The 24,911-nt window shown below is 43.8% G+C and overlaps 1 pseudogene; it reads right to left on the bottom strand.

Moving 5' to 3' along the window:
• On the bottom strand, window positions 1–24,530 carry LOC113021574 (interferon-induced very large GTPase 1-like; annotated as a pseudogene).
• Between the last annotated feature and the right edge of the window lie 381 nt (window positions 24,531–24,911).

Here is a 24,911-nt window from a genome sequence, read left to right as displayed (position 1 = left end):
TCAAAAGGTCTCTTTAAGTAATGTATTAGCACCAACTTCAAAAAATGTAGCCACTTGGCTGGCAAGCCCTTTTCTTGTTGTATCTTGGTGCTTGCCAAGGACAATATAATCAGAATAATTGCCAACCTCAGATATTTTTTTGTATCTGCCATTCTTTTTGCATTCAAATGTGAGATTCCATTCAAAACCAAGGTCATTAAAGATAGTTGCCTGATCGTCATCCAGCTTGATGTCCTGAATGGGTTGTGCATCTGCAGTTAACTCTTTTACCCAGTAATCCTAAACTGACTTGAAATGTTTTTTAAGTTCCTCTTCATTTTTTGCTTTGTCTTTTAACTTATGAGCAAGCTTTTTACTCTTTTGCAGCAGCTTGTTCTCAAATTCGGTCTTCTTATCATCCAGCTTTTTACAAGCTTTCTTCTGCTGAATAACTTCATCCAGTTTTCGTTCCACTCCTGTCACCAGCTCCTCTTGGAACTCCTTTATTTTGTTTTCAAATCGGCCTCTCCACTGAACCAACATTTCTTTGTCTCTGTCATCCTCAAAGTACTTTGACATATCTTTTTCTACTTCTTTATATTTTTCACTCATCACTACGCTCAACCTTGTCAAGTTCTCCATTTTCAATTCTGGTATGAAGCTGGTTTTCAATCACCAGCATGTTGCTCCTCAGGGCCCAGGTCCAGTTTCCATACTCAACCTCAAGTTTTCTGTAAACTGCAATTTCTAATGTGTTTTTTGAATCTGAAAACAAAGTGTTCATTCATCAGAGCTTTACACAGGTCTTGTATCTTTCTGTTAAAATGTGAGAGAGTGATCCCAGGAGAGCATTTAGCCTTAGACAGGATGATGTTCTTCAGCTCTTGGATGCTCTCGCTGTAGCCTGGATTTGGAGGAGCCATCGGTGGACTTCCCTCCCATAGCTGAGCAAAGTATTTCACATCTTTTTGCACATCAAAGTCAATGATATCACTAAAGCACTCAGCATCACACACTTCCTCTTTAGCAGCTAGTTGAGCCATCTGGTCCAGTTTTTCTTGCAGGCGTCTTTTCCCATCCATGTTTTTCTCAGTAGCTGCCATATCTGTCACATTCTGATGAACAAACACACAACTGGGAGAAAGTTTAACTTTCTTCATCCTCATGAAAGCCTGAACAACAATCTGCAGGACATCCTGCATCTCAGCTGGATTCTCACCAAAGATGTTGATCAGTGTCAAGTAGAGCTGGGCGATAGAACGATAACGATATGTATCGCGATATAACTTTTACTCAATAGAGAAATTAAGCTATCGCGATAGACCTCGCCGCTCTTGTCCTCTTAAAAAAAAAAAAAAAAAAAAGATCAGCCAATCCAAATTAAGTAACGCAGAGCCGAACCAATCACAGCCGCAGCGTCACGTCGCGTGACTTGTAACGTACAGCACAAGTGCCAAGCCGCACGTGTGTTTGTTTGGGAAGCAGCCAGCGGGTAATGGAGGAAATGAGTGTGCCGACTAGAAAAATCAACCGAGCGTGACCGAAGAGAAAACAGATGATGGTTCCAACGCCGGAGAGATTGTCGAACAGAAGAGCCATAGAAGTTCCGTAGTGTGAAGGTATTTCGGCTATTTCAAGTCTGACAAAAAACAGAGTAGCGTGCACTGTAAATTGTGCCGAAAGCAAGTCTGGAAATACAATGAACTGGTGCATGCGTCACACTGTGCGCCACGTTATTGTTTCGGTGAAATGAATTTCTACAATAGTGTTACTGTTAATTCTACTCTCTGCAGTGTTTAAATGCTTACATATACACACAGTTACTGTCCCTCCACACATACGACTCGGTTCTGCTTCTATGCCGCAGCTTTGTTTACTTTTTCCCACCGAGGCTTCTAGACTTCTGATTGGCCAACATTTCTGCACGGTTAGGAATCTAGCGCCACCTGCTGCTTTGGCATGTTCATAGCAGCGTTTTCCTTCATTTCTGCCTTTATGTGTGGACGGGATTATTTTTTAAAACGAAAACGGAAAATCTCCGTTTTCAAAAATACCCGTGTACGTGTGGACGTAGCCTCAGTGTCTGACTGGAAGCGCTAATTCGTCATTCGGCTTTTGTCAGACTAAAGTAACTGTTAAAACTGTTTGAAAAGCTAAGCTATACAACAAGGAGAGATTGAGAATTTCCTTTTAGTTCTCAGTTTATTTGATATTGACAAAAGTTAGTCAGTTTTGTCTGTTCTTCTGTAAAACAAACTAAGATTTATTTTTACAATTAATATTTTGTTTCTAAGTGGAATTGACAATTTAGTCTGTTTCGTTTGTTCTATTTTGAAACTTAAACGCTTTAGCGGCTGCTTTTGTGTAGTTTGCAATATTTGCCTTTATTTATCTGAAAAAGTCTCATGTTCCTTAAGTACATCTACCCTGTTGAACTTATTATGGGAAATAAATATTTAAATAAAAACAAGCTGCTGATTATTTCACATTTTACTTGTGAGCAACGGCACATTTAAATCTTACAAATATAGTTATTTGGCTTATATCGTGATAGATATCGTTATCGCCTGAAATGAAAAAAACATATCGTGATATGAAAAAATCTCATATCGCCCAGCTCTAGTGTCAAGCTTCCTAGGCCAACAACAAATGTCGCTAGTGCATTGTCGTGATGAAGAGTAGCATTTTCTGCCAGCTCAAGAGCTCGCAGTCCTTCAGTGTCCACCACTAGAAAATAGTCAAACTGGAAGTCTTTCTTGATTTCCTCTGACACTTTGACCAGCTGCATGAAGGCACCTTTGGTGCACCTGCCTGCACTCACTGCAAACTGCAATCCAAACATGGTATTCAGCATTGTTGATTTTCCACTGCTTTGTACGCCCAAAACTGACAACACAAAAACTCTCTGGTCACCTAGTTTCTTGATGACTTCATCTAAAAAACTAGAGATCCATGTTAGAGGCACATGACCTGCATCACCATCCATCAGCTCCACTGGGTGTCCTGAAATCATCAGATCTGCAGCCAACTTTGGATATTTAGACCAGGAAGTCAGTTTATTCTGTGTTTGTACTGCTCTATGGGCTTCATAGATCTGTCCCATTTCTCTGAAGATGTGCTCCAGGCAAAAGGTTGCAGACTGCAGTGTTTTGGAGATTTGTTCAAGCTCTGTTTGTTTGCTTGCTAACAGATCAGATTTGTCGTGTTTCTTTTTCAGAGTCAAGAGCTCAGTCCACTTTTCATCATAGCTTTGGAGAATTGAAGAGAGATCATCTGTGGACAAGGCTGGACTGGGACAAAAAATCGGCCCAGGCATTTTGACTAGAGACCGGCCCACCAGGATAAAGATTGAAAATGTGACGTCATTCAGGGGTAAAACCGCAAAGGATTCTGGGAACTTGTGGCAAGAGGTACTAGCACACGCAGGCTTTCAATTGAACTCAGTTACACAGCGATAAAAAGAAACCCAAAAAATGGCAACAAGCTGTTGTATTATTAACTGCAATAGTCGGTCGCATGACAGCCACGGGAAGCCGACGGGTAAAGAGATCGTTTTTTTTTTAATCGGATTACGTTGTTGAAGAGAAATTTTTTAAGCCATGTTTCCGAAGTAAGAGCCGACGGATGGTCTGGATATACCAAATATAACGTCTCAGAACACTCAGCTCACATGTTAGTCTGCTCCAAGCATTCCCACAAAGGTCAGAGTTTTGTAGTAGTTAATACGTCATTTTTCTTAACATAATTGGTGATATAGGTTACAAGCAAGTCTGGCGCTGAACAGAAATTGTTGCGCTATGCTCCTTTGTTTATTGTGCATAAATAGTGAATTGTCCTGACACAATATTGCGTTTCGCTTCTGTTATTACCATGGTACATTTACAAAAACATGTACTTTTATTCACAAGATAAAACAGTTGTTTTGTATCACTAATTGTCCAGTACGATTACAACATACAATATTAATTTGTCACTGCTACATTTCTGTAATGCTACCAGAAATTATTTCCACTACTAATTAATTACCGTTGAGCTCAAAGGTCCTATTAATAAACGGTTAACGAAAGTATATTTATGACGACGATTTGTGAGACTGGTAAACTTACCTTTGTTCGTACGATGGTCTTTCACGGTGCATTTCAAGGTCCTGTACCCATCGTCGGTAAACTGTACCTGGGCTTGTTGCAGTGACCTGAAGTTACTAAACTTCATGAGTGTATGCACTCACTCCAAGAACCGTATAATTATAAATCTGAGCGTGGTGAAAGTTGGGCAGCACGCTAACGTCTTTTGTCCACTCTGTGTGCTCGTAAGGGTCTGACCCTTTCACTCCTTTGATTTTTCCTCGTATCCTTTCTTTGTCTTTTCGTCGAGTCTGTCTTTGTACGGACCGGCATTGTTCTCCTTTTGTTTTGTACATTCCTTTTTTGTGCGGCAAAGAAAAAACAAGAAGGTATTGGAACCGGAGAATGAACGTTTTGCGGTGCTGCAAATGCTTGCATTTGATGCGCTACTTGGATTGTTTTGCCACGAGTTCCCGGCATGCAATGCGCAAAAATCACGAGATTGCTAAACAAGGGGGAGGGTGCATCCGGCCTGTAATTGGTCCAGCCCAAAGTCGATCATGACCAATTGGCCAATCCAACACCTTTCATTATATATACCCTTCCTAAAAAAAAAAAAAAAAAAAAAAAAAAAATCCATCGGCCCATAAAACCATACCGGGCATTTGCCCGGTATGCGCGATGGCCAGTCCAGCTATGTCTGTGGATAGGGCATCTATTAAGATCTGAGTCCATTTCAGGAAGTACTCCTTCTGTTTTGATGGCAAAGACAAGAGGCTTTCTGTGAATGACTTCATCAGTTCACTACATGAAGCTTTGCATTGATTTTGTCTTATTTTATTCAGTTGCTGTTGCTTATGACTTTTTTCCTTCTCAATGTTTCCTTTAAGGTGATACAGCTCTTTATTTATTTTACACCGCTCATGCCACAGATCGCCTTGACAAGGTAGAAATGTATCTTTGTTCTTTGAAATTCCCATCCCTTGAAGCATTTTAACTGTTTTCAGTGCAGCAGACTTCCCTTTTTGACAGACTTCATCATCTTCATCCACTGTGACTCCAGGGACTTTGGCCATGAATTCAAGCTGGAAGGATCTATGAGGTTCATATAAAATCTTTCTGATAATTCCTTTCATGTCATGATCTGGCTGTGTGCCGGCAGGAATTGGAACCAAACGCAAACTCACTGGAGACAGGACTGAACTCAAAATGGCAGCTTTTATTGCTGAACACAAAAACTCTACAAAATCTAAACTGGGAAGACTCTAACAAAACACACAGGGAGCTACAGGTAGAAACACACAGCATGAGGGAGAACGCGACACAGAACTGAGGGAGACGGGCAAAGTAAAACAGGAAGTACAGAGGTTCAGACAGGAGGAGAGAGAGCACGGAGAGAACACAGGCATAACGGGCTGGGGAAAACATGGAATAAAACACAAGGAGAGACGAGGGCTCACAGATACACAGAGGGGCACACAAGGGGTAAGAGTCACAAGGGGAAAACACTTAGGGAACAACGTAACAGGGCAGCCCAGGAAGCATGGCCTAAATAAGGAACAAAATACAAAAATACATGAAACTAAGAATACTGAGCCAACATGGCCCAGGATCATGACATAAACCCCCCCCTCAAGGGCTGGCTCCCGACAGCCCAAACCCAAGAACCAAAACACAAGAATAACAGAAAACAACCCACCCAGGGCGGGAGGCGGGGGACCAGGACGGAGAGAACGAAACCAAACAAAAGACAAGGAGCACAAAAACAGGTCAAAACATGGAAGCAATGTTCAAAGAGGTCGGAAGGTTAACCTGGGGGCGACAGCACAAAAGTTCAGTCCAGCTGTTCCGGGGGCCGGCCACGCGAAAAGTGGCAGTGGCAGCAGAGCAGGTCCGGAGGCCGGCCGTGTGGAAGACGGCGGCGGCAACAGAGCGTCAGGCGTACTGGTTGAGGCTTGGTGGGAACAGGACCAGACGAGGCAGGACTAGACGAGGCAGGACCAGACGGCGGCATGGCAGCCACAGGCGACGGAGCTGGAACGGATGCGGGGGCCGGACCAGGCGAAGCCGAAGCGGGGGCCAGACCAGGCGAAGCTGAAGCGGTGGCCGGACCAGGCGAAGCTGAAGGCGAAGCTGAGGCCGAGGCTGACGCTGAACCAGGCAACGTTGAAGGCAATGCAGAGGCCGGACCGGGCGTGGGTGCAGCTGATGCAGAGGCCGGACCAGGCAACGGCTGAACGGGCCCCTCGGACCCTCCAGCGGAGACGAGGAGGTGCTGGCCGGGCTGACCAGAGCCGCCAGCGGAGACGAGGAGAGGCTGGCCGGGCTGACCAGAGCCGCCAGCGGAGACGAGGAGAGGTTGGAGAGGTTCCCCTGAACCCCCAGCGGAGACGAGGAGAGGCTGGAGAGGTTCCCCTGAACCCCCAGCGGAGACGAGGAGAGGCTGGACAGGTTCCCCTGAACCCCCAGCGAGAACAGATGCAGAGCCAGCAGGTGCAGAGACTTCTGGCTGAGGGGACGCTAACTGTAGCTGCACAGGGCACGCAGTCGGCTTGGGATGCAACGGCTGGGGCTGTGCAGGGCAAACAGTCTGTCCAAAGTTTGTCAGCACCACGCAGTCCTCAGCTGGCGGAGAAAGCTCACAAAGGCTTCCAGCTGAGGTTGGCAGTGTCTGAACGGGTTGCTGAGCTATTAACTCGGCTGGTGACTGAGCTAACTGAACTAGAGAATGAGCTGGTGACCAAACAGGGAACTGGGCTGATAACTGAGCTAATGACTGTGCTATGGACAGAAATGCAAGTTGTAGTGGTGGTTGCAGTGATGGCGGGTCAGCAGGTAGTTGAACTTGTGATTGAGCAGGTGACTGACTCTTGGCTGCTCTCCTCCTGGGAACAGGAACGGGTGCTAGGCCTGGCCGAACACCAGCCATCCCCACCCGAGGAACAGATATGGGTGTAGGGACGAGCTGGGCTCTGGCTGCCTTTACCCTGGGGGCCGGTGTAGGTGCAGGAGCTAGCGGGACCTCTGCCGCTCCCACCCGAGGAACTGAGACGGGTGCAGGAGTCGGCAGGGTCACGGCTGACCTCACCCGGGGAACCGGAACAGGTGCAGGCAATGGCTGGGTGTCCATCAACCCCACCCGAGGAGCAGGTACGGGTGCCGGGATGAACGGAGCCTCTGCCAGGCTGGGGACAGAAGCAGGGACCAGCTGGACCTCAGCCACCCTCACCCGAGGAGCTGATACGGGTGCAAGGGAAAGCTGGGCCCGTGCTGCCCTGAGTAGAGGAATTGGAGGTGGAGAGCGAAGCACAGGAACAGTAACAGTCACTGGGTGAACTAAGTTATTGGTGCCAAACTCAGTTTTAGGAGACCTAGGCTTAAAGCAAGCAGGTCCTAGGAAATCCACTGCTATTAAACTCTCCAGGTTAGCGCTAGCGGTCCTGGAGGAGGTTAGCTCAGGGACAGTCACCGAAGCAGTTTCAAAACAGACATCAGCAACTGTCTCTTGAGGAACGGTGTGCTGTCTAACACAGGTCAGAGAAGGAAGAACGCCAGAAACAGGTCTTTTCAGAATCGAGGCTGGAAGGACAATCACAGGTTGGGAAACAAAGTCAATTTTCATACAGTCCATAGGTGAACCGACTCGGCAGGCTGACTCAGATCTAACTGGATGGGGAGCCACACAGTCCAGGGACGAAGTAACACCCACAACAGTTTTCACAGCAACAGGTTCAGAGGAGTAGCGAACAGCTTTGGCTAGCTTAACAAAGGAAGCGACCATCTTGTTACCGCTCACTCGAGAAACTGAATGATTAATCACTGGTTGTGGAGCTGACTGGGCCCCACTGGACATGTCAAAAGATAGAACGGGTTGGCACATGAAACAGTCACTAGAAGGAGCATCAGTTACAGAACACTCAGTCTCAGATGGTTTGTGCCCTCAGCATGCACTGTTATATCTAGGGCTGATGATGGTGGTGGTGTGTGGCTGAGCTCAGACTGGAAAACCTCAGAGTGTACAAGCTGATTGCAACAGTTCTGCGGGGCTGCAATTCTGGTAGCAGTATGTGGGTGAGTCTGGTGTAGGATAGCAGTCTTAGAAGGAGTGAGTTTAGGAGCAGTCACGGGTACTGGAGAACTCACACAAGCAGCGTCTGTATAACCTGGATGTGAAACAACACTACACACAGTCGTACAGGATGTAGCCCGAGACGTAGTACACACAGAGTCCATGAAACTTGGCCAAAAAGCATGGCGCACAGAGTTAAACTGACATGACCGGGGAACAGAAAAGTAAACCTGTGCAACCAGCTCTGCTGTGCTCAAACTAAAATCCTTTGCCAGTCTATGTATAGCAGATGAAACCTTGCGGCTCTTAACCTTAGCAGGCATTGAATACACAGTTTCAAGGAGTCCACGAGGAAAAACAGAAACAGTCTCCTGCTTAGCAGGCACTAGAGAAGGTGGCGCTCCGTTGCCATTTACATTTACCAGCTGAGGTGCAGCACCGTCCCAGGTTTGAGTGGCAGTCCCATAGGAAACAACACAAAAAGTCGTTTCGTGAGGCGCTTCCTGAACATTCTTTGCAGAGACTGAGCTAAATGCCTGGTGCACAGAGTTCAAATGGTCAGACCGTGGAACACAACACTTAACAGAGCCCATTTGGTTACTGTCATGGATTTCTGGTGACAGAGCAGGTGAGCAGGTAAGACAGTCACTCTGAGTAGCTACATGGCTAATTGTCTCTATATTACCAGGTTTAGGCAGAACAGAAGAATCACTTGCTCGCTCATTGACACTGGATTCACTCAGAGGAACAACAGGCACGGAAACAGATGCTACTGAGTTAACTGCCTCAAAACCCTGACACTTTAATTCTGCTGAGTCACAATCTACAGATTCAGGCTTAACAAAGTCCACGGAGGGAAGCACAGTCTTACTCAAAGAGGGTGCAATGTCCGGAAGCCTGGGAGCCGAATGCTTGAGCGGAATGTGAGAAACACGATCACTCTCACCAAAGGAAGAAAGCTGCTCCGCTGCTCGGGAACGCTGGCGGCGTGCACGCCGTTTTCGCCGAGAAGGGGGAGGAGACAAGCCAGGCTGCGAATCCTCCAGCGGACCGGGCTGAACATCCTCCGACTCTTCATACTGGAGCGGCTGCTCCGGGTGGATGCGTACGGTGGAGAAAAGGAAGTCCTGGATGTGGGGGTGTAGCGCGCAGAATAGCCATGGGAGTCCGGACACCATCCTCTGTAAACGGATGGCTATGGTTTCCCGATATTCTTCCCCTGGCAGCGCTGCCCACTCCTGACAGTGATACTCCACTGTGTAGATTAAATCCTCACGGAGCTCAGCAGAGGGGTTGTGAGTTGCTGGGTCCATGTCGAGGTCGCGTTTTCTTATTAGTACTGAAAAAACAGCTCGGTGTATAAGACACACACACACACACACACACACACACACTCTTCACTTTACTGGATTTTCATCCGTTTCTACAGCCTAATCAAGCTCTTATTTTATGTTCACACTCTATATACCCTCTGTAACTCTACTAATTCTAATATAAAAAGAATGCACCCTCAGCACAGAAAAACAGAAAAGTCAGTGATGTACTAATGTAGCAAAAATAGGAAACATTAGAACTGTAAATGTTTTCTTCCTTGTCTGCAGATTAACAGTCCACAGGTTGGGTGCTTGCACTCTGATTCGTTCCCTGGAGATGAAGGAGAGAGAGCTCAGAGGACAGCAAGATGGAGGAGTGAAGGAGAAGGTGGTGCAGCTCAGTGTCCAATCAGGAGTGAGCAGTTCTTTCACCACCTTCATTGCTGTCAACAAAGACAACAGAGAGGCGATCCAAGGACCTCTGCACCGCAGACATATTCTACCACCCTGTGAGGTTTGTTTAAAGCAAACAAAGCAATACCATGAAAGTGTTAACAGCAGGATGTCAGAGTCAATAGAGAGGACTCAAAAGAGCAACTTCAAATCAAACTATTCAGAATCAGAATCAGAAAGGGTTTTATTGCCAAATGTTGAGCAGGTTTACAACATTAGGAAATTGCTGCGGTGCTTCAGTGCAAACATACTGTCATAAATTGCGCTTAAATAGACATGAAAAAATAAAAGTAAGAATAAGAATTAAAAGTGCTACGTAGAAAGATATATGCATGAGATATACATGACATATATACATGAGAATAAGAATTAAAAGTGCTACGTAGAAAGATATATACATGAGTGCAGGTGGTGATCAGTGCCAAAACATGGAATGATGCAGTGAACACAGCGTAGGGTCATGTGTTAGGGGTGGGAACAGTCGTACGTTTATTGTTCATGTGTCCAACAGCAGAGGGGAAGAAACTGTTCTTATGGCGAGAGGTTCTGGTGCGAATGGACCGGAGCCTCCTGCCTGAGGGGAGCAGGTCAAACAGACTGTGTCCAGGGTGAGAAGGGTCAGCTGAGATCCGAGCTGCACGCCGCAATGTCCTGGAGGTGTACAGGTCCTGCAGAGATGGGAGTCTGCAGCCAATCACCTTCTCAGCAGAGCGCACAACACGCTGCAGTCTCTGTTTGTCCCTGATAGTGGCTCCAGCGTACCACACGGTGATGGAGGAGGTGAGGATGGACTCGATGATTGCGGTGTAGAATTGCATCATCGTCCGTGTTGGCAGGTTGAATTTCTTCAGCTGCCTCAGGAAGTACATCCTCTGCTGGGCTTTCTTGATGACGGAGGTGATGGTGTGCTCCCACTTCAGGTCCTGAGTGATGGTGGTACCCAGGAAGCGGAATGAGTCCACAGAGGTGATGGGGGTGTCAGTCAGGATGATGGGGGGGAGTGGAGCTGTGTGCTTCCTGAAGTCCACAATAATCTCCACTGTCTTCTGGGCATTCAGCACCAGGTTGTTGTGGCTGCACCAGGACACCAGACGTTCAACCTCCCTCCTGTCAGACTCATCCCCGTCCGAGATGAGCCCAATAACGGTGGTGTCATCTGCAAACTTGATTAGCTTGACAGACTGGTGGGTGGAGGTGCAGCAGTTGGTGTACATGGAGAAGAGCAGAGGAGAAAGAACACAGCCCTGAGGGGAGCCGGTGCTGATGGTCCGAGAGTCCGAGACATTCTTTCCCAGCCTCACATGCTGCTTCCTGTCCGTCAGGAAGTCAGTGATCCACCGGCAGATGGGATCAGGCACATTCATCTGGGAAAGCTTGCCTCAGAGATGGTCTGGAAGGATGGTGTTGAAGGCAGAGCTGAAGTCCACAAACAGGATCCTGGCGTAGGTTCCTGGGGCGTCCAGATGCTGCAGGATGAAGTGTAGGGCCATGTTGATGGCGTCATCTACAGACCTGTTGGTTCTGTATGCAAACTGCAGGGGGTCCAGGAGGGGGGCCGTGAGGGTCTTGAGATGGGAGAGAACTAGGCGCTCAAATGACTTCATGACCACAGATGTCAGAGCCACGGGTCTGTAGTCATTTAGTCCAGTGATCCTAGGTTTCTTGGGGACAGGGATTATGGTAGAGGACTTGAAGCAGGCAGGCACATGACATGCCTGCAGTGAGGAGTTGAAAATGCCAGAAAACACTGGGGCCAGCTCGTTTGCACAGTGTCTGAGGGTGGCAGGAGACACACCGTCTGGGCCGGGAGCTTTTCGAGCATTCAGACTCTTAAACTGCTTCCTCACATCTGCTTCATGAATATGAAGAGTTGTGGTGGGAGGAGGTGGTGTGAAATCCTCTTTTGTGTGGGGTGAGGAGGGGGGTGTTGCAGGTGAACAGTTTGAAGGTGGTGATGGCTCTATGGAGGGGGGAGAGGTGGGGGAATTAGTGTCCAAAGTGCCTCTATTGTTGGGGCCGTTGGAGGTGTGAAGGCTGCCTGATGGCTCGTCAAAACGGCAGTAAAAGTCGTTAAGGGTGTTGGCCAAGAGCAAGTCATCAGTGGAGTGGGGGGTTTTAGGCTTGTAGTTGGTGATATTCCTAAAACCTTTCCACACAGAGGCCGAGTCATTCTCTGAGATCTGCTGCTGCATCTTCTCAGAGTGCTGATATTTAGCAATGTCCACTTCTTTAGTGAACCTGTACTTGGCCTCTCTGTAGCAGTCCCTGTCTCTGCTTCTGAACGCCTTTCTCTTTTCCAGCCACAGCTGTTTGAGTTTAGGAGTAAACCAGGGTTTGTCATTGTTATAACTCACAATGGTGCGTGATGGCACAATGCTGTCCTCACAGAAGTGGATATAGGAGGTGACAGTGTCCGTAAACTCGTCCAAGCTGTTAGAAGCAGCCTTCATTGTGTCCCAGTCTGTAGACTCCAAACACGTGCGAAGCTCCTCCACAGCCTCGTTGCTCCACAGTTTTTTTGTCCTCACGACAGGTTTGGAGAGCTTCAGCCTCTATCTGTACGCGGGGATTAGGTGGATCATGACGTGGTCAGAAAGTCCGAGTGAAGTGCGGGGCACCGCGCGATAGGCCCTGCCGATCGTGCTGTAGCAGTGGTCTAATGTCCTCTCCTCTCTGGTCGGGCATTTAATATACTGCTTATATTTCGGAAGCTCATGGCTCAGATTGGCTTTGTTAAAGTCCCCAAGAGCAATGATGAGAGAGTCCGGGAATGTCCGGGAATGTATTTATGTAGTAGGTGTTTCTTTGCCAATGTCTTTCCCCTGCATTAGAAAGTAATAAGCCAGATGGAAGTACAACACACATCTATGCATTTCTATAAAAACTGACCTGCCCTGAACTTATAATCTCTCTCTCTCTCTCTTTGTTTTTCCTTAAAGTGATGGCTGTCCATTCGTCCTGTAAAAGTTGTAAATATAAACCTGAATGAATGGGAGTAGAAACTGTGTGTGCGCATGAAGACATGCTTGTGTCGCTGAGATTTAACAGATTTATGTATGTTCACGTAGCCAAGTGATAATCATATATAATAATCACTGAATAGTAATAATGTTATTGAACAGGTTAAACATTTAGATATCACAAAAAGTTGCAAAAAAAAACAAAAAACACACACAGCTGTGAAGTCAGCTGCACATGAATAACATTAGTACAATGACAACTTTAATCAGAGTGAGTTCAGAAGATCCAAAAGTGGGACACTAAAAACAAGCTAGTGAAAGCAAAAAGTGACTTTGAAAAATTTATTTCATAGAATTAAAGCACTGATAGGAAAAAAAACTAAACATGAGAAGAATGGCAATCCTGCAGCGACCAATCAAAGAAGACTGTAATGGCTGCATTGTAAAGAAGTGAGTGAAGAAAGCTGATTTTTTTTTAGTTTTTCTGAGATATGCAGAGTTTTAACGAACAATTTGAACACTATTATTCATTTACATTATTTGTTCTCAACAGAGATGGGCAGTAATGCGTTACAAGTAACGTGTTACTGTAATCCGATTACAGGCACTTGCCCTGGTGGCCATTCTTTCAGTGGGCATTTCTCAACAACAACTACAAACACTAGTGAAGTGAATGGGCATTTAATTAAATAATGAAACATTTAATTCAATAATTAATGGCATATTTAATTCATTCATTTTGTCACTCCTGGCCCTCCACACCTCACTGCCATGATTGTTTGTGTAGTTATTGGATTCTAAAACTACTAGAATAGAATAGAAAACACATAAGATGCAGTCTCTGTTTTTTCTTCACCTTATTAATTTGAACTGAACTGAAATAAATCCGTTCTTTTCTGTATGGTAATGACTAGGACCTGTCCCAGCTGTCTCTGGTGGATTCAGTATTGTCTCCAATGTTTCTGATAACTTCCAGTTTGGGAAGTTTCCCATGCAGGTGAGGAATGCAGTGACTGACAGACTACCCCTCCTTCATTTAGGACCCATGCCAAACACTGAGTAAAGACTTCCTTGCATTAAACCTGCATAGCTGTTTTCACATTTATAACAAATCACCTAAGTGACCGGCAGTGATCGTATAGTGCTCTGAGTTGTTGCCTAAACAAGCCCTCTTCAAATCGGAGTTACAGCAGAGAGAATATGGCACTGAAGCAATGATGACAGCTTTAATAACCTATTTTATCTTCAATTATTCTTGTATGAAATTCTCTTAAAGTAGCAACTGAATTTCAACCAACTCAGCTAGCTCTGCATATTTTATTTCCTCTGTTAAAATAAAATGTGGCGGAGCCCAGCTGTAATTGTACCTTGCATTAATATGGTGTATTATTGATGGTGACACAGCACTGCTTAGCATGTCGTCCTGAATCTCAGGTGTGCCAATGACCTGTGCAGTATATGAGGCACTAAAATCCTGGTGGATTTCTGGGATACGAACAGGACGGAGTCATGTGAGCTCTATCAATATTGCACCACTTACGTCTCAGACCTGTATGTATGTATTTATGCACTGAAATCGCGCTGTAATATCCAGTTAACTGTTCACATTTGTACTCTGTTTTTCCATTTATTATATTTTTTTCATTAATTTGTCTGAAAAAAGATCCACGTAGTAACCAAAGAGAGCCTAAATCAATGGTCTCTAATAGCAGCCAAATTATAAGAGCTTTCATTAGTGATGGTGAGATGAAGCCTTGTGATGAACTGAAGCTTTCCATCCAACTGGTCGACTCATGGTTCGAAGCATTGTGACGATTCATTGGCTCTACTGCGCCATCAAGTGGACGATTAAAGTCAGACAGGCTCAATGATTATAATGATGTGATGTGTAAACCTCTAAACTTAATAAATAAATTGTTTTCATGGTTATTTATCCCAAATATTGTCTCAGTATGTCTGATACAAAAGAGAAAGTGGAAACTATCAGGACAGAGTTTGGTATGATTGTGTAACTGTGTAATCATGCTTATGTACATCTGGACAATGACACAAACTAGTGTGTGGTGCTTCACTTTTTAATAAACTAAAATCAGATTATAAGATCTGTGGTGTTGTTGATTTATATTATGGTACTTATCATTTGTGATATTTATTACTGTGTGCATACTTTATTAGGAGAGATGAGATTAAATGTTGTCAGACAAATATTCTCTTCCTTGCTGGTTCCATCGAAGGAGAAATGTTCAAGTAAGTATGTAACTGGGACGTAATCCAATTCCACAACACAATGTGACGGGGAATCAGCTGTGTTTTGCTGCCCAATTTATTTAGAATCTGGTGCAAACCGGCGAGCCAGTTCCTGAATCAGTCACGTGGTACGGACTGCCCGCGAGGCCTCGAACATCACTGCATACGTAATCAAAGCAAGCCTCGATACGCGCTTTACAAAACTACCACGAGATTACCCGACACACGCTTCAAAGCTTCGACACACAGGAGACATCACTACTGCACACAGCCTTCACACGACAACAGGTGCACCACACTGCTAAGTGTGTTTTGTGTTTAGAGTTTTGCTAAATGGGAGACTGAGCTTTGAATAGTGTTTAAGATTTTGGCAACAGTGGGACTGATTTGATGAAAGAGTTTTCATAGTTGACAGTTTAGTTTTTACAATGGGGTTTAGTGTTTTAGCAATTCAGAAAAACTCTAATACACCTGTGCTTTTCCCAGCAACTCAGGCTTTTACCCTGCACAGTTTAAGGTATGATAAAGCACTGACCTTATAAATGGCACAAAATACACATTTTAGCTGGGAGCTGGTCATTCACAGGGGAAAGGCTCCATTGTACAACAACAACAACAGTAGTAATAGTAATAATAAATTATTATTAGTCAGGCAAGTATATCATATACCAAACATGCTTCCAAACTAATGACATTTTTTGCATTCTTCACATCAGGTCAAAATGTACTTTTTTTTAAAAAGTGACTGGCACTGCGGAAATGGATCTACAGCACCACTTAAGAAATTTTAAAGAACTTCTAACAACTTATTTACAGCTTGAAATACGTGTATGACATTTATTACACACAGATTCAGTGAACCCAATCCAAAGAGGAAGTCTGGAAGTCCGCCATTTTGAATGTAAAATGACATTTTGGCACAGTTTTAGTGTTTTCCAGGCATCGCTGGTTTACACGTTCGCCTGCAAAGTGAGAGGTCACTGGTTAAATTCCATTTGGTTACTTCAGGAACTTTTTGGGGTCACTTCAGAAAGGGACATCTTTGTCAAAGCCATGTTTGTGGTGGAATTTTGATCATTTATCACTGGACATAAGATTTTCATCTCTAAAAATGTATTTTGTCCAGTCTGTCCCAAACTTCACACTTTTGATGACAGTCTGGCGACGACTACATGCCAATATCTGGTCACACATGGTGCCACAGTTCTCATATAACATTTTAATCAAGACTACCCCACTGTGATTGAAGTATTTCTTGCAAAACAATCATAACCAAACAAAACCTTTCCTGTTCTGTAAATGAACAGTAGGACACAATGATTATTAGTCATTGCGGAAAGCACAATTAATGTTTTTGTTTACATCGTTGGAACGAGGAAAAATTCCCCCACCACAAAAACAGAAATACTCATGAAAGCAACCTGTAGTGCAAACACGAGGGCTGAATTTATTACTTCCTGCACTAGAAACCTGCCAATGTTGCTGATATGGATAGATCACCAGTCTTCCTTGTCTTTATCTTATTATCTCCTGTTGAGATGTTGCAGCAGAAAATGCAGCCTGGCCTGTTGAAACATTGTTTTTTTTTTAGTGTTTCAACTGAAAAAATAGAATGCCTTTGATCCAAATGGAATGCATCTTGTGAAAAAAGGTGACATCTTGTGACATCACAAGATGATGACATAGATCCTTTGTTATGTCATCATCTTGCTGAGAGAAAAAACCCTTAAGTAGGAGCTTTGCTCTGTTAAACTTTAATGCTCAACGGACCTTGACCTGACAGCAAGCAAACCCTTTTTGGAGAGTTTTGAGAGAATTTTACTTAGCAATTCACCGACCAAGCCGACACATTTCACCATGTCAGCTCACCCATCCTTCAGCTCAAATGAGCTTGGATTAGTTAAAGGGAGCATTTTGGGAAAGCACTACAAGGTAGAGGCTTTCCTCGGAGAAGGGGGCTTTGGTATTGTAGCCAAATGTCGTGATACCATGACTAACCGAGCTGTGGCTATTAAAGTGAACAAGAGCCGCCCTGATATTCTGCAACAGGCGAAATTGGAAATTTTCATCCTGGAGCAGCTGCGAAGGTTGGATTCAGATGCCGCCAACATTGTTCAATGGAACGGCTTTTTTCACGACGGAGAGCGGGTTTGCCTGAAATTTGAACTCCTTGATCAATGCCTGAGGGACTACATATGGGACCGGAAAAACCACTGTCTCCCCATAAGCGAAGTCAGGCCAATTTTAGGTCAACTGACAAATGCTCTGTCCCACCTGGGTTCTGTGGGAATGGTGCACGCTGACCTCAAACCTGGAAACATCATGGTTGTAAACCGCCACGAGTCTCCCATCAAAGTCAAACTTATAGACTTTGGCCTCGCATGTCCTGCGTCTGCAGTGATGCCTGGTGACCGTGTGGGGACGGTTGGTTATTGTGCACCTGAGGTTATGCTTGGCCTTCCTTACAATGAAGCAATTGACATGTGGTCTCTGGGGCTGGTAGCTGTGGAGCTTGCTACAGGGCTGCCACTCTACCCTGGAAATGAAGACTATGATGTTTTGAAATTCATCATAGAGACTCAGGGTCAGCCACCAGATCATGTTCTAGACTCTGGCGTCTACACTGAAGACTATTTCATTGAAGACAAAGACAAGCAACAGCGCTGGACATTTAAAACTGACCAACAATTTCAGTATGAGACAGGATATGAGTCCCTGGAGACAAGATGCATAAAACTGACGCGTCTGGATGACCTTGAACAAATAATAATGTTTAGACGAGGACCAGAAGCTGGCCAACGCTTATTTGTCAGCTTAATTAAACAGATGTTGGCCTTGGATGCACACCAGCGGATAACACCCTCGGAGGTTCTCCGGCATCCCTTTTTCAGCCCTAAGAGTTCCCTGTGCATTGACATGAGTGCTGAAAGATCACAAAACCCTGTGGTCTTTCAGCACCCTTCAAACTTGGAAAGCAAGAGATCACAGAAAATCAACTGCAGTTTTCAAAACTCGGTTGAATTTTCTCAGCAAGTATTCGTCCACACATCAGCCAGTCCATCATTCAGCTCAGATGAGCTTGAATTAGTTAAAGGGAGCATTTTGGGAAAGCACTACAAGGTAGAGGCTTTCCTTGGAGAAGGGGGCTTTGGTATTGTAGCCAAATGTCGCGACACAACAACCAACCAAGCTGTTGCCATTAAAGTCAACAAGAGCGACCCTGATATTCTGCAACAGGCACATGTGGAAATTTTCATCTTGGAGCAGCTGCGAAGGTTGGATTCAGATGCCGCCAACATTGTTCAATGGAACGGCTTTTTCCACGACGGACAGCGGGTTTGCCTGAAATTTGAACTCCTTGATCAATGCCTGTGGGACTACATAGGGGACCGGAATAAACAGGGTCTCCCCATAAGCGAAGTCAGGCCAATTTTAGGTCAAATCACAAATGCTCTGTCCCACCTGAGTTCTGTGGGAATAGTGCACGCTGACCTCAAACCTGGAAACATCATGGTTGTAAACCGCCATGAGTCTCCCATCAAAGTCAAACTTATAGACTTTGGCCTCGCATGTCCTGCGTCTGCAGTGATACCTGGTGACTTTGTGGGGACGGTTGGTTACTGTGCACCTGAGGTTATGCTTGGCCTTCCTTACAATGAAGCAAGTGACATGTGGTCTCTGGGGCTGGTGGCTGTGGAGCTTGCTACAGGGGTGCCACTCTACCCTTCGGAGAATGACTATGATTATCTGAAATTCATCATAGAGACTCAGGGTCAGCCACCAGATCATGTGCTAGACTCTGGCGTGTACACTGAAAACTATTTCATTGGAGACAAATACAAGCAACAGCGCTGGACATTTAAGACGGAAGAACAATATAAAGGCTCTGTTCCAGGGACAGGACATGAATCCCTGGAGACAAGATACATAATACTTACACGTCTGGATGACCTCGAACAGCTAATGATGTTTAGACGAGGACCAGAAGCTGGCCAACGCTTATTTGTCAGCCTAATTAAACAGATGTTGGCCTTGGATGCACACCAGCGGATAACACCCTCTCAGGTTCTCCGGCATCCCTTTTTCAGCCCTGGCCTCTCTAAAAGGTTCCCATGTATCAACACTGAAAGACCATACTGAATCAGTCTCCAGCATGGCATCTTCCACCCTGGACAAAAGTGATAAAAACACAAACTGGGGTTGGAAAATGACATTAACAGCAAATTACAATGCAAAAATTAATTAAGCTGCTTCAATAATGATCACTTTGGCTTCTTTTTTTTTAAATTTTCACTCCCCCCACCCCAACCAGTCGTGGCAGAGGGCTGTCCCTTCCTGAGCCTGGCTCTGTTGAAGGTTTCTTCCTTTTTAAAAGGGAGTTTTTCCTTCCCACTGTCGCTAAATGCTTGCTCATAGGGAAATCTTCTGATTGTTGGAGTGGCCAAAACTCTAGGGGAAGTAGCAATTCTTGTGAAAATTAAAAAAAAAAAAAGCCTACCAATCGTCAAAGTGCAGCAGCGGACACCTTACCATCACATCAGTCCTTCAATCAGACCTAAAACACCACCTTTACAGAAATAAATTCCATACAAATTGGAAATAAATTGTGTTATAATTGTTCTTTTTGATTGTTTATAAATATATAGTGCTACCCTTCAGCCTCCTAGTAGACATACCTGTGTTATGAATGTGAAACTCCTCTGATTTTCAGAAAAGTTGACCTCTGACCTTGAAGTCAAGGTCATTGAGATTTAAGCTTCACAGAGATTTTCAGTAGATGCAACCATGGTATTGACTTGAAAATTCTACACTATCAAAGACTTAGGTGCCCACAGCACCTCGCCATATACAAAAGATTTTTCTATTCATTTATGTATTATTAGTTTATTTATTTCTTCATCCTGCTCTCTCTCTCTTTTTTTAATTCACCTTTCTGTTGCGATGCTCTGGACATTTCTAAACCCCACAAGTTCAGCCTCAATTTTCAACCCAATTTTCCTATACTTTCACTTGAACACGTCCAGCCTTCACCTCTCACCGGTCCTCGTCCCCTCTTCTCACAGCTTCCTGTGTGGCCTCCCAAATCAAACACAGGCCCAAATCAGCCGTTTCTTCTTCTTCTCTGTTCATTCTCTCTTTATCTTTTCTTGGCGGTTAACTCCCAGCATGGATGCACATGACACTCTTTTGATTGGGAATCTACACCGGTGCTAAATAGAGCATCTAAGTCATCGCTGTCAGAAATCGTAACAGTTTGTGAATAGCTCACATCAGCATCGTCTTGTCTTACAGGAATGTATCTGACTCGATAGTCCAGCATTGATAACTTCTGAAGAAATGTACGCGCTAGATCTTTCTCAGATGTGTCATGGATCTGTTTCACAGGAGGACATATTTTAAGTAAGTCTGCTGGTGACATCTTTGTTTTTTTGTCTTGAAGGTGAAGCCTGCTGAGAAGTCCTTCAATGTTTCATGTACATTGTCCTTTTTTTACTTGAGTCACTGACTGCTGCAAGAAATAAAGCACACTTAGGAACTGACAAATTATTAAGACTGTGTGGGATAAACGTTAAAAAACAAATAAATAAATAAGTCAATAATGAATAAGTAAATAAAAAAGATTCTGACCTTATCCTCGCTTACACTCCTTGTCATATTGGAGGTACCTGCACAAGACAATTGATTTACCAGATTAGCAGAGGGACAGATTAAGGGACTATGGGGCGAAAAAGGTGCAATACACAGTTTAGCCAAAAGTCTTCATTCAATTTATTTTTGCCTTCTTTGACCATGGGTTGTGTCTGAGCTGTTCTGATTAGACTGTAAATCACACTCTATGATAGAACTCCAATAGAAATACCACTCAGAAGGAGACTAAGAAGAAATAAATAGATAAGGCCTGGGAAATCTTATCAAAACAAAACAAAGAACAAAAACATACACAATTACCTATGACTCAACTCAGAAGTCTTTTCATAATTCTACAGATATAAACTGCCTTCATGTATTCCTCAAATATATAACTGAATATTGAATACACCCATAAATTCCATCCATCCATCCATCCATTTGCTTCCGCTTTTCCTTTTCAGGGTCGCGGGGGGTGCTGGAGCCTATCCCAGCTGTCATAGGGCGAGAGGCAGGGTACACCCTGGACAGGTCGCCAGTCTGTCGCAGGGCCAACACACAGAGACAGACAACCATTTGCACTCACATTCATTCGAATATTCACACCTAGTGACAATTTGGATTATCCAATTAATCTATCCCCACAAGCTGCATGTCTTTGGACGGTGGGAGGAAGCCGGAGTACCCGGAGGGAACCCACGCAAACACGGGGAGAACATGCAAACTCCACACAGAAAGACCCCGGCCTGGTGTTGGAATTGAACTCAGGACCTTCTTGCTGTGCGGCAACAGTGCTAACCACCGTGCCACCGTGCTGCCAAACCCATAAGGGTCCTTAATGAAAAAATAAAAATAAAAAAAAATAAGGACCCATAAATTCCTTAAATCTCTAACTATCCCATAATTACCCTGTGATCAAATCCATTTCTTATAGAAACCCAGATTTATTGTAATGTGAACTGAATCAATTGCAATCAACTAAAAATGTTAGATGCAAAGGTCCTTGACATCCAAGACTTTGCTATGGTCTCATTACTTTACAATTGCACCTTGTGAAGTTAATGCCAAAATGTGGGAAACAAATAATCAAACAAACAAAAACAACCTAGAATGAGTAGCTGTATAAATAAATTGTTTTGTTTAAGATGTCATAGAATGTTACCTTTCTTCTTAGTTTTAGTTGGTACAGGCTTGATGTGACCCTCTCCACCTGTATTGTCATCATTTTTCTGTGAGTGTCCAGAAACACCAGGGGCTTTCAATAGATTGCACTATGGAAAAAAAATAGTTTAGTTGAGCTTTAGTTCACAGATTGTGGGCTTAACAACATTCATAAGTCAGAAAAGAAAAGCACATCAACAGCAACACACAAACCTTGTTAACAAAAGTATCCAAACACATGGCAGCAACTGGGCATATTTAGGATTTAGCTGTGTAGACATGGTCAAGACAACCCGATAAAGTGTGAAAAAATGTAGCAGAACTTTTTTTTAAAAACTGTGATTTAAGTTACTTTGATGTTGTTAATGATGTCAGATAGGTTGGCATGAGTATTTCTGAAACTGCTGATCTACTGGGATTTTCACACAGAATCATCTCTAGAGAGAATGATCTGAAGAAGAGAAAATAACCAGTAAGCCATAATTATCTGGGTAAAAATGTGTTGTTAATGTCACAGGTCAAACACTCATTGCAACCAAGGTATGCAGAAGAATATCTCTGAAGTTAAAAACTGAAGAACATGGACTACAGCAGCAGAAGATCACACCAAGTCCCACTCTGATCAGTTAATAACAGACATTCTCTTTTAAACATACATTAGTTCTTCAATTAAAAAAAAAAAAGCATTAAAAACTGACTCTTACCTTTTCCATAATAACTGCATTTTCTCTTTCTTTTCCTACAGGATCAAAAAGAAAAAAAGCAGAAATTCCAAGGTTATTGTTTCATAAAACTATAAAATACCTAAGCCCATGTTACAGAATATATCTGTTTGTGCCGTTGGCAAACTCATTTACTTAATCACACTGAGAATAGTAAAATTGTTTATATTAACAAACAGAAACATATAGAGTTAATTTTGTATTATATACAGCAAACCTATCAATGAAATATACACCCTTGTAGTGCAGTACAACTATTTATTTGTTAAGATGTTACCTTTCTCCAAATATGCAGTTTGTGAAGGCTTGAATTCATCCTCTCCTCCGGGGATGTCCTCATTCTGTGAGTGTTCAGCAACACCAGGTTCATTCAAGGACTCAGTCTTCGAAAACGGTCAGTTAAGATGAGTTTTAGTTCACACTGGCAAATTATTCAGGAATAACAACATTCAAAAATAAAAACAAAAAATACAGCACTCACATTGTGTACATACACATACACAAAGACCAGTGTTGAGTAAGTTACTTTAAATTAGTAACTTAGTTACATTACTAGCTACTTCCATCAAAAGTAACTCAGTTACTTAAAGTTACTCATTACTTTCAGAGTAACTAGTTACTAGGGAAAGTAACTTTGGTTTTACTCAGACTTCTCTTGTTAATGTGTTGCTTCCATAACTTTGCCAGTCTTCTAGCTTGCTTACTTGCCACAAGTGCTCTGTGCCACCTACCAATAGAAAGGAAAAGATAATGTGCACATTTCCATGAGAGAAATCCCACGCCTGGACCGTCGTTGACTGCCACCATGATTCTAGCCTACGTCACAGCGTCATGTGCACTTTTTACATCCAACACAAAAACGGCAGTCGTGGTGCTTTCGATTGTACTCGGAACTCGGAAATTCTGCCTTCTGAATAGAAAGATGTAGGCAACACCAGACTGCAGATGAGCTGCATACAGGGCTGGACTGGGACAAAAAATCGGCCCGGGCATTTTGACTAGAGACCGGCCCACCATTATAGGAAAAATCATAAAGCCTTTGAATGAAAACAAACGCTGTTGTGACAGTGATGTACACTGTCTTGATGGTTTATATGTATCAATCTATCAATCGTTTGTGGTAAGACTCAGATAATTATTTTTTAAAAGCTAGACATTTTAAATGAGAATAAGAAAGAAAAGTATTTCTTTCTGCCCCCCTTTCCCTGTTAATGCCCTACATGGCCCCCCTGGCCAAACTTTGCTAGACACGCACCTGCACAGTTACCAGCTGTCAGCTAAGTAAAAAAAGGATCCTGGTGTTATTTGTCTCTCAGAAACAGTTCATAACTTCCCTTCAACTCATTCATGTCACCTAAAAGGTAAACCTGTTTCTCCATCACCTGTTCAGCTCTGATGATTCAGTAAGGGCATCTCCTGGTTTCATCTTCATGTTTCCATCTCATCACATATCCAAACCGACATCATGACCAGCAGCTTTTACAGCTGTGGCTCCAGCAAACATCAGCTGATACTAGAAAGTAATATTAAATAAATTCTAACAACAGCTGATCAAACATGCTGCTGTTGTTTAACGCAACGTCCACACGAAGTAGGCAATAAACAAACAAGAGAGAAAAGCCGATCAGTTGATCATTGATCAGTTTCATGATTGAAGTAGAAACAGGAAAGGGAGGGGGGAGAATGAGAGAAGAAGAGGCAGCTGTGCAGCAAAGACGCAGAATAACTCCAGCTTTGTGTCTTTTTCATTGTAGCTGAAGTCCGAGACAAACTGTTTCTTTTCACCTCAATAAGAAACGTAATATTTTCTCTGAATATGAGACGATTCTGTTTTTTAGGGGACGGCTGGCAACTCTAATAATTAACCTTATGAACAAAATAAAGTTCAACATCAGTAACATAGCACTCACCCAGTTGTATAGAAACCCCGTCATGCTAGCTAGCACGCAGTACGAAAAAGTCAGCATAACTCCAACTAAACTTGGTTTATATCTGACCCAGATAGACTGCAGGTCATAACTTCTCTCCTCCTCCTGCCTCCCTTTTCCCTCATCCACCTGCTGGCCTCCACCACTTGCTAATGTTACTGAATCTGTGGAAGCTCCGCGATTGCCACCACACGAAGTAACGAATAACGAGCCTCTCTAAATCCACGTTCCTGGTTTTGGCATAATAACTACTTACCGTGCTCGTTATCACAATAATAACATAATTACTGTAACGCGTTACTTAATAACGCGTTAGTCCCAACACTGACAAAGACACACACACACAAACAGGCAGGCGCTAGCCATTTCAATAAGTGTACTTGTTCA

The sequence above is a fragment of the Astatotilapia calliptera genome, chromosome 4, assembly GCF_900246225.1.
Source record: "Astatotilapia calliptera chromosome 4, fAstCal1.2, whole genome shotgun sequence".
Taxonomy (NCBI): domain Eukaryota; kingdom Metazoa; phylum Chordata; class Actinopteri; order Cichliformes; family Cichlidae; genus Astatotilapia; species Astatotilapia calliptera.
The sequence above is the reverse complement of the archived record's forward strand: the minus strand, read 5'-3'. Positions and strand labels throughout refer to the sequence as shown.